Genomic DNA, 13,519 nt, shown 5'->3' with positions numbered 1-13,519 from the left:
AAATGAATAATTTTATCACTCCAAGTTAGTAAGACAATAAAAATGTTAACAGTGGTTACCTGTAGAAGGTAGCAACAGTGATAATATTTTCTTCTTTATACTCTTCCATAAATTTCTAAAATATTTATTATTTATCACATGTAACAATCTTTTTGAGACTTCTCAATTTCTTGGGACGGCAGATTAGTTTTTAAAATGTTAATTTTCTGGGCACTCATCAACACGAGCAGAACTTGTCAAAACTGAAGCAACATAGCACCAACTTATTTTATATAGCAATGGAAAGAACAATTTTAATTGATATTTGTAAATAAAGCATTCAGTTTGATATAAATATGCATATGAGACTCTAGAACCCTTTGCTTTGTTGGGGGAAAAAATTAAGGTGCTAAGGAACTGGCTGGGATAATAGAAGCAGGACTGTGTACATATAGACATTTAAAACCTTGGTAGCATAGGTCAAAGTTTGAAAAGAATCAAACCTGGAACAGACTGAAATGTAGGGCTCATCCCAGTGGAGCAGGAAGAAGTTAAAAAGCCTCAGCTACAGGGTTTGGTACATGCCTGTCTAAATAGAACCAAAAGCAGCACCCATTGTGATATAAGCCAGAGGAGAAGGCCCCACAGTTAGAGGTTTGCTGCAGTGACAACACTCCAACCCAGGTGAGACAGAAGACAGGCAGCAGGATTTTAGTGACCAGATCACAAAGGTCAAAAATATGGATTTACCCAAAAATGTAGACTGGCAGGGAGTACAACTCTCAGGCAGGAGGTCTGGGGTCATACTATGGCTCTAAAACCAATAGGAAAGAGAAAATTTAGGTAGTACCATAAGGCTGACACCAGCTGTCACATGGCTGGTGACGTGGACCAATGATATGCTGTGCTCAGCCATGGCAAAAGAATTTATGGAAAGTGAAAAACAAACAAACAAGGAAACAAAAAAGCCTATAATAGGTTAACTGAGGAGTTTCAACTCACTGGAGTATAAAATGAAATGAATTTCTCTTCCCAGTCACAGATTTCAGCCTTTCAGATCTCCCCCCACCCCCCCCCAAATTTTTTTTTTCAGGCAAACTAAAAATTTCTGGTTATTTTCAGCCCTAAGATACCCATCCCCCAGACCTCTTCTAGAGCAGCTCCTCTGCTAGTCTAACAGCCTAGAGAGAAAAAGCTCAGTAAGCCTCCATTCAACAAGCCAGATGTCAGTTTCGCTTTGCAGGCACCCAAAACAGCAACAGGTTTTGTAGCACCACATTGCTTGGCTTGGATAAGAACAGTCTTCCCATTCTTTCACAGGAACAGTTGTGAAACACTACTCACCATTCATTGAGCACTTCTCATGATGTAAAAGCCTCCTTTGATTCTATCTTCCTTTTTTTTTTGAGTGTTTATTTTATATAGATAATGTGAGGAGAGGGAGCAAGGAAGAGTGGTGGTTAATACCAACAGGAAGACAAGGGACAGATGCCTGACTCCAACAACTGGTAGCTTAAAAAAAGAAGTGCTAGCTGGTGTCATTTATCTTCATTTTGGAGTCTCCACTACAATTCTTAAATTCTGAATTGACAGAAAAAGCTAAGCTCAACATCCTCTGCAAAAGGAATTACTATGAATTGGCACTATGCCAGGTGCTTTGTACAATTTACTGAATCTTTATAAAAACACTGAGAACAGTGTTTAATTACTCTCTTTTTTCAAATAAGAGAACTACATATTAGAAAAAATGAGTAACATTCTCAATATTAAGTGGTTTGTGATGGAGCAGAATTTATATTCCTGACTCTCTATTTCAGAAGAGTATGTGGGATATTTTCCACTGTGTTGCCACATAGTACACAAAAACACTCATTTTAGATATCACCAGGGATAATATTCTAAAGTAATTAACGGTCTTTGTGAAATATGGATCAGAACCCATTGGAATTTGAGTTTATAGGAGACTACTGTTCTCAGGGATTATAGCTAAGCTGAGCTAGTGAAGACAAAGGATAGTCTTTATATGTAACTTTGATTTCCCCAACGAAGGTTGTCAATGATTGCCCAGTGATGCCATGTCTAGTCTTTGTGCACTAAACACTTATATTTCCCTCTGGTCTTATTAGTTAACATATTTATGACTCAGCAAATATTTCACAGCAGCTTTTACATCCTTGTTTCTCAAGCTATAGATTATAGGATTTAGCATTGGGGTCACCACCCCATAAAACATGGAAACAAGCCCTTCTCTAGCTTGCAAATTGTCTTGTCCAAGGAGGTCTTGAGACTTGGGTTTGGCATACATAAACAAGATGGTACCATAAAATATGATCACCACAGTCAAATGAGCTGAGCAGGTGGAAAAGGCCTTGCGTCTCCCTGTGGCTGAGTTCATTCTCAAGATGGTATAGAGGATGAACACATAGGAGAAAAAAATGACCAGCAGGGGAAGGACCAGGAAAACCACATTTGACACTGCTAGGGTAACAATATTGAGGGATATATCAGCACAAGCTAGCTTGAAAACAGCCAGTATCTCACATAAGAAATGATTGATAATATTATTACCACAGAAAGGCAGTCGCATGGCAAGAGCTGTTTGTACAATTGAGTTGATTCCGCCAGAGAGCCATGACACAGAAGCGATCAGTACATACACTACCTTGCTCATAATGATGGGATATCTCAGAGGGTTACAGATGGCCACATAGTGGTCAAAAGCCATCATGCCAAGGAGGAAACATTCTGTTGATCCCATTGCAAATCCTAAGAACATCTGCACTGCACATCCAGAGAAGGAAATGTTCCTTTTCTTTGAGATTAAGCTCACCAAAGTTGAGGGAACAGAGGAAGATGTATAGCAGATATCCAGAAAAGAGAGGTTTCCCAGAAAGAAGTACATGGGGGTGTGAAGACGGGAATCAAAGATGCTTGCTAAAATCAGAACACCGTTGCCAATTAGAATCACTAGGTACATAACTAGAATTAGAGCAAAGAAAATAATCTCAAGTTTGGGGTAACCAGAGAGTCCCAGAAGAATGAATTCTTTCACAAACGTCTTATTTATTCTATCCATGTCCCAGCTTTCAGCATGTCAAAGGAATACCAATATAAAATATTTTCAGTGCCAAGTAACAACAAAGGTAACAAATTTATTGGATAGGCATTATTCTAGGGTGAAATAGAAAGTGTTTTCTTTGAAGCTCTGTCATTCAGTTATCTTCAAGAATATCTGTGCCTAGAATACAATGATATTGGGACATTGAGAATTTCAATGTCCTGTGTCTAACGTTTGAAGATCTACCTAGGATCAGAAGCAAATTGAGAAGCAACTTTCCCCACTGTTGAAGACACCCTAAATTGAGTTTTATAAAAGCCTTAGAACATTCTGGATAACAAACTTGACTTCATTTAGTTAGGCTCAGTGGGAGAGTGGTGGGGGAGGCAAAAGACAACTCAGCAAGGACTGGAATTTTGATTCAGTGTTTAACAAAAATGTTGAAAACTTTAAAGCATGTTTGATTTTTTTGCAATATTTGCTTGTCTGCCTGATACCCTGGATCTCCATTCAGTCTGTTAAATTGTGTATTTTTATAGGGCAGATATTTGATCATAGTAAATTGAATCACATACACAGCAATTTACCATTTGTTCAAAGGTCTAGTTAGTTGTTGATCTCGTAGTCTTTCCCATTACAAGACCAGTGTGTAAACTAGCTATGCAAGTATATAATGGAGATTTTTGAAGAAAAATAGTCTCTTCATTTGTTTTATTCTGTGGCTTCAGAGTTATTCTTCGTAATTTATTTATTTAAGTGAACCTGAGAAAACAGTGATAATGCTTAAATATATATCTGTGTATGTATGTATAGCATTTTATACTTTACCAAAAAAAAAAACTTCTCATTATCTCTATTTTTTTTCAAATGTGAAAGACAGAATATGGACAAAGTAATCCAGCCTATGAAGTCTACAGCTCTTTGGACTACAACACCAAGTTATTATACTATATTTTCCCACCAAGTATTACCCAGAATTTTTGGCCTTGGTGGATAAATGAAGAATCAATTATTTCAGTATTTCAAATTCTTCATATGTATATACATTTCCTGGGTATCTTGTTAAAATGTAGATTTTCTTTTACTAAGTTTGGTGCAGGGCCTGTGACTCTGCATTTCTAATAAACTCCCAAAGTATGCCAAGTAACAAATCATAGCTGTATTTGGTAAAAATAATAAATTAGTAACTGCACTGCCTCACGCTGTTCACATTTTAAATCCATATTTAATACAAGTTTTAATTATCGCATGAAAAGGTATAGTGTCATGATATTCAAAACTTACCATTATACTGATAAATCATTTCTACCTCCTACAAGTAACTGTTAATTTCTTCTTAGTATTTATGTCAGCATTCTGAATTAAGGTAAGGTTCAACAAACAATGTCAGGTTCCACAGATGTGAAAGAGTAAATATTTGTTATGCAACAGTTGATGTAATTGTTCCCCAGTTCCCAAAGCAATTTAAAGTTGGAATGAGAGATCTGTGGAATGGAGAAACTTCTGGTGCATTAGGGACGGTGTCCCACATACACAATTAAGAGTGGTGCTGGGAATATAATGTGACTGAACTAAAGCTCAAAAATGAAATAACATTCTCCCACCTATGTAACTTTTGGAAACAGGGGCAAATGTTCACCAAACTAATTTTATGAAATGTGAGAGCTTTTTAATTTAAAATATATTTACAAAGCAAAGTTAATTCAAACTAAGTTCTTAATTGAAATGACAATTACCAAAATGAAATGCTAGACTTGAAAATGATCTAGATATTATGAATGAAATAAAATAGACATTTTCTGTGAATTAATTGCATTGTCATTTATTTTTTTTACTTATCTTTATTCTTTTAGATAAGTTAATTTCATGTAGGAAATCAATACCAACCTTTTTTGGAATGAAAAGAAATACAGATAAGAAATAAAATAAATAAATTTAAAGGATAAAAGTAAATTCATATGTTCAAGGCCAAAAAGAAGTTTTAAGAGTCCAGAATGAATAGTTTTGGGGATGAATTCAGATAAATAGATAGCACATTGTTTTATTAAAGTGTTTCAGAAAGTCTATTAATCTACATTACAGCTATTAACACTTAGATTCTAACTTTAATTTTCCAAAAGATGTTACATTTCACTGTAAAATATTTGGATTCTGCTATTTTTCAGAAGGCAGGCCCATGCCCAAGTAGGAGATTTGCTGCTACTGACCCAGAAACAGCCCTGTGCCATTTTGGACTTGGCTACAGCCCTATTCGGTCTTGTCTACAGCCCTATTTGGTCTTGAACTTGCCACCAGCACCATCTGCCAAGGGACCCAGAAGGAGTCATACCACTCTAAGCCTCAGGTAACAGGGCTCACCCACCTTAATCCTGGCTGTGGACTCTGAAGTGGCCCGTGACCTGAACCCAGCCTCTCCTGGTTAACAGTCCTGTCTACCCAGGGACTAGGCAGGAGGGATGCCCATTTGTACCCCACTGCAAATCCTCCAACCTCCGTCTGACTCCATATCCTGAACCAGTCCCTTGCAGCTTCAAGTTGGGAACACCCTGCCCACCCAGGTACCTGCCTGAAGACGTGCTCATCTGAGCTGCTGGAGGTACCTGCCAACCTCAATCTAACTACAGGTCTTGAAGCAGTCCTGTAACCCAGCTCCAACCCTTCATAGCCATAATCAGAGAGTATTCCTGCTCACCCAGGGACCTGCCAAGAGATACATGTGTCTGTGTCTCTGGAGGTAGGCAACTGACACTGATCCAACTGCAGATGTTGAAAGGGCACTACAAACTGGCTTCCTCTTCTCACAGCTATGGTCTGGGAACAGTCCCTTACCCAGGGACTAGCCTAATGATCTGATGGGAGACCCCCAAGAACCTACAGAGAGCTACCTGCATCCATGCACCTTATAATAGGCCAACTGTCCGCAAACAATGAAGCTGTCCCTTGACCCAGCACCAGAAATATTGACAAAATTCCTAGAGGAAGTTCCAACCACCCAGAGATACAAAAGTATATGAAATATAAACCTCACTGCTAAAGTTAACTATAAATACAAACACAAACTATCATATACTGTAATGGCGGTATGTAAATCACTTTTAATACTAGTATATAAATTAAAAGACAGAACAAGTAAGAATAAGTAATAACACAGAATTTTGTTAATAGAAACAAGTAAAATCTGACATCAATTACATATAGTGGGGGAAGGGAGGATAAAGTGTAAAATTTCTGTATTTGATTGTGGTAAGTTAATCTGAAAGGACCAATAATAAGTAAGGAGAGTAAAGCAATAATCAAGAAACCCCAACAAAGAAGACTCTAGACCAGATGGTTTCAATGGTAAATTCTACCAAAATTTTAAAAAAGAATTAATGCCAGTCCCTCTAAAACTCTTCCAAAAAGTTGAAGAAGAGGAAACATTTCCAAGCTCATTTTAAGAGGATAGCATTACCCTGGTACCAAAGCCAAATAAGGGCACTATAAGGAAAGAAAACTACAGACCAATACCCCTGATGACTATAGATGCAAAAGCCCTCAACAAAATATTAGCAAACTGAATTCAATAGCACATTAAAAGGCTCATACACCATGATCAAGTGTGATTTATCCCTGGGATACAAAGATGATTTAACACACACGAATCAATAAATGTGAAACTCCACATTAACAGAATGAAGGATAAAAACTCTATCATCAACTTAACAAATGCACAAAAAGCATTTGATAAAATTCATTACCCTTTCATGATTTTTTAAAAATCTCAATTAATCAGGTATAAAAAGAATGAACTGCAATATAATAAAGGGATATGTGATAAACCCATAGCTAACATTATACTCAACAGGGAAAAGCTAAAAGCTTTTCCTCTAAGATCAGGAATAAGACAAGGGTGCCCACTCTTGCCACCTGTATTTGACATAGTATCAGAAGTCTGGCCAGAGAAATTAGGCAAGAAATAGAAATAAAATGCTTTTTCTCCACTGCAGAGGAAGAAGTTAAATTATCCCTATTTGCAGATAACATGTTCTTATATATAGAAAACTCTGAAGACTCCACCAAAAACTGTTATAACTAATATATTAATTCAGTCAAGATTCAGGATATCAAATCAATATACAAAAATCAGTTGAATATCTATACACTTACTAGGAATGATCAGGAACAGAAATTAAGCGTCCAGTCTCAGTTACATTAGCATCAAAAACAATAAAATACTTAGGAATAAATTTATCCAAGGAGGTGAAAGATTTGTACCCTAGAAACTATGAGACTATGAAAGAAATTGCAAAAAAGTAAATATGAAAGAATAGTCATGGATTGGAAGAAATGATAAGGCAAATGTGGTAAGATTGGATTGGAAGAATTAATATTGTTAAAAATGTCCATACTACCCACAGCACTCTACAGATTCAATGTAATCTCTATAAAAGTTCCAATGGTTTTCTCACAGAAATAGAAAAATCAATCCAAAATTCATAGCAATTACAAAGGACCCTGAATCTGAATAGCCAAAGCAATCTTGAGAAAGAAGAACAAAGCTGGAGGCATCATACTTCCCGATTTTAAACTACATAACAAAGCTTTAGTAATCAAAACAGTGTTGTACTGGCATAAAAACAAACACACAGACAATGAAACAGAATAAGCCCAGAAATAAATCCAAGTATATACAGTCAACTAATATTTGACAAGGACAACAAGAATACTTCTTGGAGAAAGGATAGTCTCTTCAATAGATGGTATTGGGAAAACTGGATATCCATATGCAGAAAATAAAACTGAACATTATCTTACCCCATACACAAAAAATAACTTGAAATGGATTAGAGACTTATATTTAAGGCCTGAAACCACAAAACTAAACTAAAAGAAAACTTAGGAAAAAATCTTCTTGACAATGGTCTTTGCAATGAGTTTTGTAGATGACGCCAAAAGCACAAGCAACAAAAGCAAAAAAAATAAATAAATGGGACTAAATCAAACTAAAAAGCTTTTTCAGAGCAAAGAAAACCATCAATAAAATGAAAAGGCAACATATGGAAAGGGAGAAAATATTTTCAAACCATATATCTGATAAGAGGTTAATATCTAAAATATATAAGAAATGCATAAAACTCAATAGCAAAAAAATTAATTTAAAAAATGGTCAAAGGTGCTGAATCAACATGATTCCAAGGAAAATATACAAGTGGCCAAAATGTATATGAAAATGTGCTCAACATCACTAATCATCAGGGAAATACAAACCAAAACCACAATAGCTCCTCATATCTGTTATGATGCTATTATCAAAAAGACAAGTGATAACAAGTGTTGGAGAGGATATGGAGAAAAGGGAACTCTGGTACACTGCTGGTAGGAATGTAAATTGGTATAGCCATTATGGTAAATGATATGCATGTTCCTCAAAAAAGTTAAAATTAGAACTATCTCATGATTTAGCATCCCACTTCTGGGTATATATCTATAGGTAATAAAATCAGTACCTTGAAGTGATATCTGTACTCCCACATTCATTACAGCATTATTCACCATTGGAAAGATATGGAAAACAATCTAAGTGTCTATTGATTGATGAATGGATGAAAAATATGATATATATGTACATATGTATACATATGTATATATAAAAACACATATACAATGCATCCATAAAAAAGAAGAAAATCTTTTTTATGATAGCATGGATGAAACTGGAGACATTATGCTGAGTGAAATAAATCAGACACAGAAAGACAAATACTGTATAATTTCACATGTAGAATCTTTAAAAAAGAAATAGAACTGATAGGAATATAAAAAAAGAAAAAAAAAGGAACTGATAAGACCAGGGAGTAGAATGGTGGTTGCAATGGTTTGGGCAGTGGGGTAAATGGGGAGATGTTGGTCAAAGGGTACAATTTTTAGGTATTAAATGAATAAGTTCTGGGGATCTTACAGCATGGTGATTATAAGTTAGGAATACTCTGTTGTATACTTGAAATTTTCTAACAGAATAGATCTTAAGTGTTTTCACCACACACACACATAAAGGTAACTATGTGAGGTGATGGATGTGTAAATTGGTTTGACTGAGGTAGTCATTTCACAATGTATACATATATTCAATCTTCATGTTATACACCATAAAATCATATTGTACAACCTAAATGTATATATACATTTTACTTGTCAATCATATTTCAATAAAGCTGAAAAATTTTAATAAAATATTTGGATTCTCAAAAATAAAAATTTACCTAAGAAAAAAAGAGCAGTATTTATGGATGTGTATAGACACAAACATACACAACTCTTCACATATACACACTCACATCACAAACCATATATGTACACTAAATTCAAATGGAAATATGTTAGGGTTTTTCAATAAGATCACTGAAGTTTAGAGCTGAAAAATGGTGTAATGTATTGTTTAGTAAGACTTCCCTTTCTATGAATGAGTAAACTGAGGTAAAAGTGATGAAATAATATTCCAAATTCACTGTTAGTACTTAATTAGGAAGAATTAAAAACAGTCTTCTGTATTTATCAGAGGACCCAGATAGTGACAATAACGATATAATATGAATTTTTACCTATTTTCAGACAGAAGCTAATGGACTAGCAATATGGTCTGAAAATATAGGCCTTACATGACTGGAAGATAAAGTTCTCCTGTATGGGGTTGTATGTTATGGGACACTTTATAGACTTGAGGGATAATCAAAGTAGGTCATATCTATGTCTATCACAAAATTTTCCTTATGAATTTGTAAAAGGACTAGAAATAACAAATGGAAGCCTTTATTCTCTTTTCGGAAGTGGCCTTTTGGGAACATGAGAGGGCAAGGAGGCATTCAAGCAATGCAATAATGTGTGCAAAAAATATGCATCTCAAAGTGCTTTTCCAGGGTTCAGGCCAGAGAGAGGTCTTGTAGGCATAGCCACTGAGGCTCAGTTGGCTTCGAGGAGGGGCTCCTGCCCAGGTGGGAGCCCGGGGTTCTGCATCCACTGACCCGTGCTCTGCCCCCTCCCAGCTCCCAAGCCGACACAGCAAAACCAAAAATCATACAAAATAGGATTTTAAAATAAGCTGGAAAGATAGGATCAAGATGGTGGAGTAGGAGAACATGTGATCACTCCCTCTTGCAGGAGCACCGGAGTTACAACTGACTGCTGAACAATCATTGACAGAGGGACACTGGAACTCACCAAAAAAGACACCCCACATCCAGAGGCAAGGGAGAAGTCACAATGAGATCGTAGGAGAGGTGCAATCATGTTAAATCATATCCCATAAATGCTGGGTGGGTAACTCACAAACTGGAGAACAGTTATACGGCAGAAGTCCACCCACTAAAGTGAGGGTTGTGAGCCCCACGTCAGGCTTCCCAACCTGGGGGTCCAGCAATGGGAGGAGAAATCCCCAGAGAATCAGACTTTGAAAGCTACTGGGATTTGATTGCAGGACTTCCACAGGACTGGGGGAAATAGAGACTCCACTCTTGGAGGGCACACAAAACAGTGTGCTCACCAGGACCCAGAAGGAAGGAGCAGTGACCCCATAGGAGATTGAATCAGACCTACCTGCTGGTGTTGGAGGGTTGCCTGCAGAGTTGGGGGGCAGCTGTGGCTCACTGAGGAGACAGGGGCACTGGTGGCAGGGGTTCTGGGAAGTGTTCATTGGCGTGAGCCTGCCCAGGGTCTGGCATTAGCCTCACCAAAGAGCCTGTAAGCTCCAGTGCTGGGTAGCCTCAGGCCAAACAACCAACAAGTTGGGAACACAGCCCCACCCATTAGCAGACAAGCAGATTAAAATTTTACTGAGCTCCACTCACCAAATCAGATTAAAGTCTTACTTTAATCTACCCAACATCAGTCCCTCCCATCAGGAAGCGTGCACAGGCCTCCTAGACAGCTTCCTCCACAAGAGGGCAGACAGCAGTATCAAGCAGTATCAGCAGTATTTCGTCTTGTGGAACTGAAAACCACAGCCACAGAAAGATAGAGAAAATGAAAAAGCAGAAGACTTTACTGTACCAGATGAAGGGACAGGATAAAACCCCAGAAAAACAACTAAATGAAGAGGAGATAGGCACCTTCGAAAAGTTTACCAAAGACCTAGAAGAATTAAAGAGCAAACAAACAGATATGCAACACAATAACTGAAATGAAAAATACACTAGAAGGAACCGATAGCAGATTAACTGATGCAGAAGGGTGAATAAGTGACCTGGAAGACAGAATGGTGATAATCACTGATGCAGAAAAGAATAAGGAAAAAAGAATGAAAAGAACTGAAGACAGCCTAAGAGAACTCTGGGCAACGTTAAAGGCACAAACATTCACATTAGAGGGGTCCCAGAAGGAGAAGAGAGAGAGAGAAAGGACCCAAGAAAATATTGGAAGAGATTATAGTTGAAAACTTCCCTAACATGGGAAAGGAAATAGCTAGCCAAGTCCAGGAAGCACAGTCAGTCACAGGCAGGATAAACCCAAGGACAAACATGCCAAGACATATAGTAGTCAAATTGACAAAAATTAAAGACAGAAAAGTTCTTAAAAGCAACAAGGGAAAAATGACAGATAACATACAAAGGAATTCCCATCAGGTTAACAGCTGATTTCTCAGCAGAAACTCTGCAAGCCAGAAGGGAGTGGCACGATATATTTAAAGTGATGAAAAGTAAGAACATACAACCAAGAATACTCTACCCAGCAAGGATCTCATTCAGATTTGATGGAGAAATCAAAAGCTTTACAGACAAGCAACAGCTAAGAGAATTCAGCACCACCAAACCAGCCCTACAACAAGTGCTAAAGGAACTTCTCTAAGTGGGAAACAGAAGAGAAGAAAAGGACCTACAAAAACAACAACAAAACAATTAAGAAAATGGTAATAGGAATATACATATCGATAATTACCTTGAATGTAAATGGACTAAATGCACCAACCATAAGACACAGACTGGCTGAATGGATGCAAAAACAAGACCCATATATATGCTGTCTACAAGAGACCCACTTCCGACCTAGGGACACATACAAATGGAAAGTGAGGGGATCAAAAAAGATATTCCATGCAAATGAAAATCAACAGAAAGCTGCAGTAGCAATACTCATATCAGATAAAATAGACTTTAAAATAAAAAATGTTACAAGAGACATGAAAGGACATTACATAAAGATCAAGGGATCAATCCAAAAGGAAGAGATAACAATTATAAATATATATGCACCCAGTATGGAGCACCTCAATACATAAGGCAAATGCTAACAACTATGAAAGAGGAAATGCAAGGCAGAAATAGAGACACAGATGTAGAGAACAAACATATGGACACCAAGTGTGGAAAGCGAGGAGGGTTGGGGGGGAATGAATTGGGAGACTGGGATACCAAATTGTACACTCTAAATATATGTTGTTTATTGTCTGTTAACTGTATCTCAATAAAAGTCTTTTCTAAAAAATATGCATCTCAATGATTCCCTCAGGAGCTGGATATGTACCTAACGATTTTTATGCTTGTCAGCAGAGAATTTTGCTTTTATTCTCAGTTGACAAGTGGATTACATTGGCCCATTACCCTTCCTTCTGAGTAAATAACAATGTCTTAACTGAGAGAGACACTCATTTTGTTCTTGGATTTGCATACCTGGCAAATGACACAAATACCTCAACCACTGCTTGAGGCCTACAGCAAGAGTAATTTTGATGTTGGTCATCTAATTAAAGAAGTCCAAATGAAATCCAACAAGTTACAAAGCATTAGACATCATGTACATCCCCATCCACAAAGTGTGGACTAATGAAAATTGAAACATAATTTAAACCCTGCTTTTACAAAATTGGAGGATGATAGACTAAAAAGATGGTTTTCAAGGTTGAATGAATGTGTGTTAAAACATAATATTTGTGGACTTAAAGGGAGATCACTATTGGCCATATTGCTGAGATGTTTTGGGGGAAGACATGGGGAAAATCGTGGGAATGCTACAGCCACTTATAGAAACTTCTATATCTCTAAAAATTTTCTTTTTCTTTGCCTGATCCTGTGTTAATGGGACATGAATCAGTTGCTGAACATGATACCATGACAACACATCTAGGTACTAGTGCCCACATTCCTAAAATAATACAGATCATTCTTTATTTTACCCTTTTAGAAATGGGATTAATAGTTTCTACTTCTCTCACCCAGTCAATGAGGCAAGCCAATATGCTTGTATTTATCCAATCTTATACTACATAACAGAAAAGATAAAGGGGGAGATCATTGACCATATTTAAATTGCTTCTAGCTTTATGGCTCAGTCCTCTTGCTGAAGCTAACAGTTCTTCCCCAGTGAGGATAATCGGCGTAAAAATTAATGAAAGGTAGAAAGAAGGGAAAGTGATTGCTGAAATAAAGGGAGCCTATGGGAAGCTCTTTGGCAGGCTATAGCTAATGTATATTTGAAAGTTACTGCTATCTGTATGGTAGTATCCTGGAGAAATAA

At 37.0% G+C, this 13,519-nt stretch overlaps 1 pseudogene; it reads right to left on the bottom strand.

The window, feature by feature from the left end:
• Window positions 1-2,101: 2,101 nt before the first annotated feature.
• On the bottom strand, window positions 2,102-3,146 carry LOC130845774 (olfactory receptor 13C4-like; annotated as a pseudogene).
• Window positions 3,147-13,519: the final 10,373 nt, after the last annotated feature.

This window comes from Hippopotamus amphibius, chromosome 2, assembly GCF_030028045.1.
Source record: "Hippopotamus amphibius kiboko isolate mHipAmp2 chromosome 2, mHipAmp2.hap2, whole genome shotgun sequence".
Lineage (NCBI taxonomy): Eukaryota > Metazoa > Chordata > Mammalia > Artiodactyla > Hippopotamidae > Hippopotamus > Hippopotamus amphibius.
This window is presented reverse-complemented; position numbering and strand designations above follow the sequence as displayed.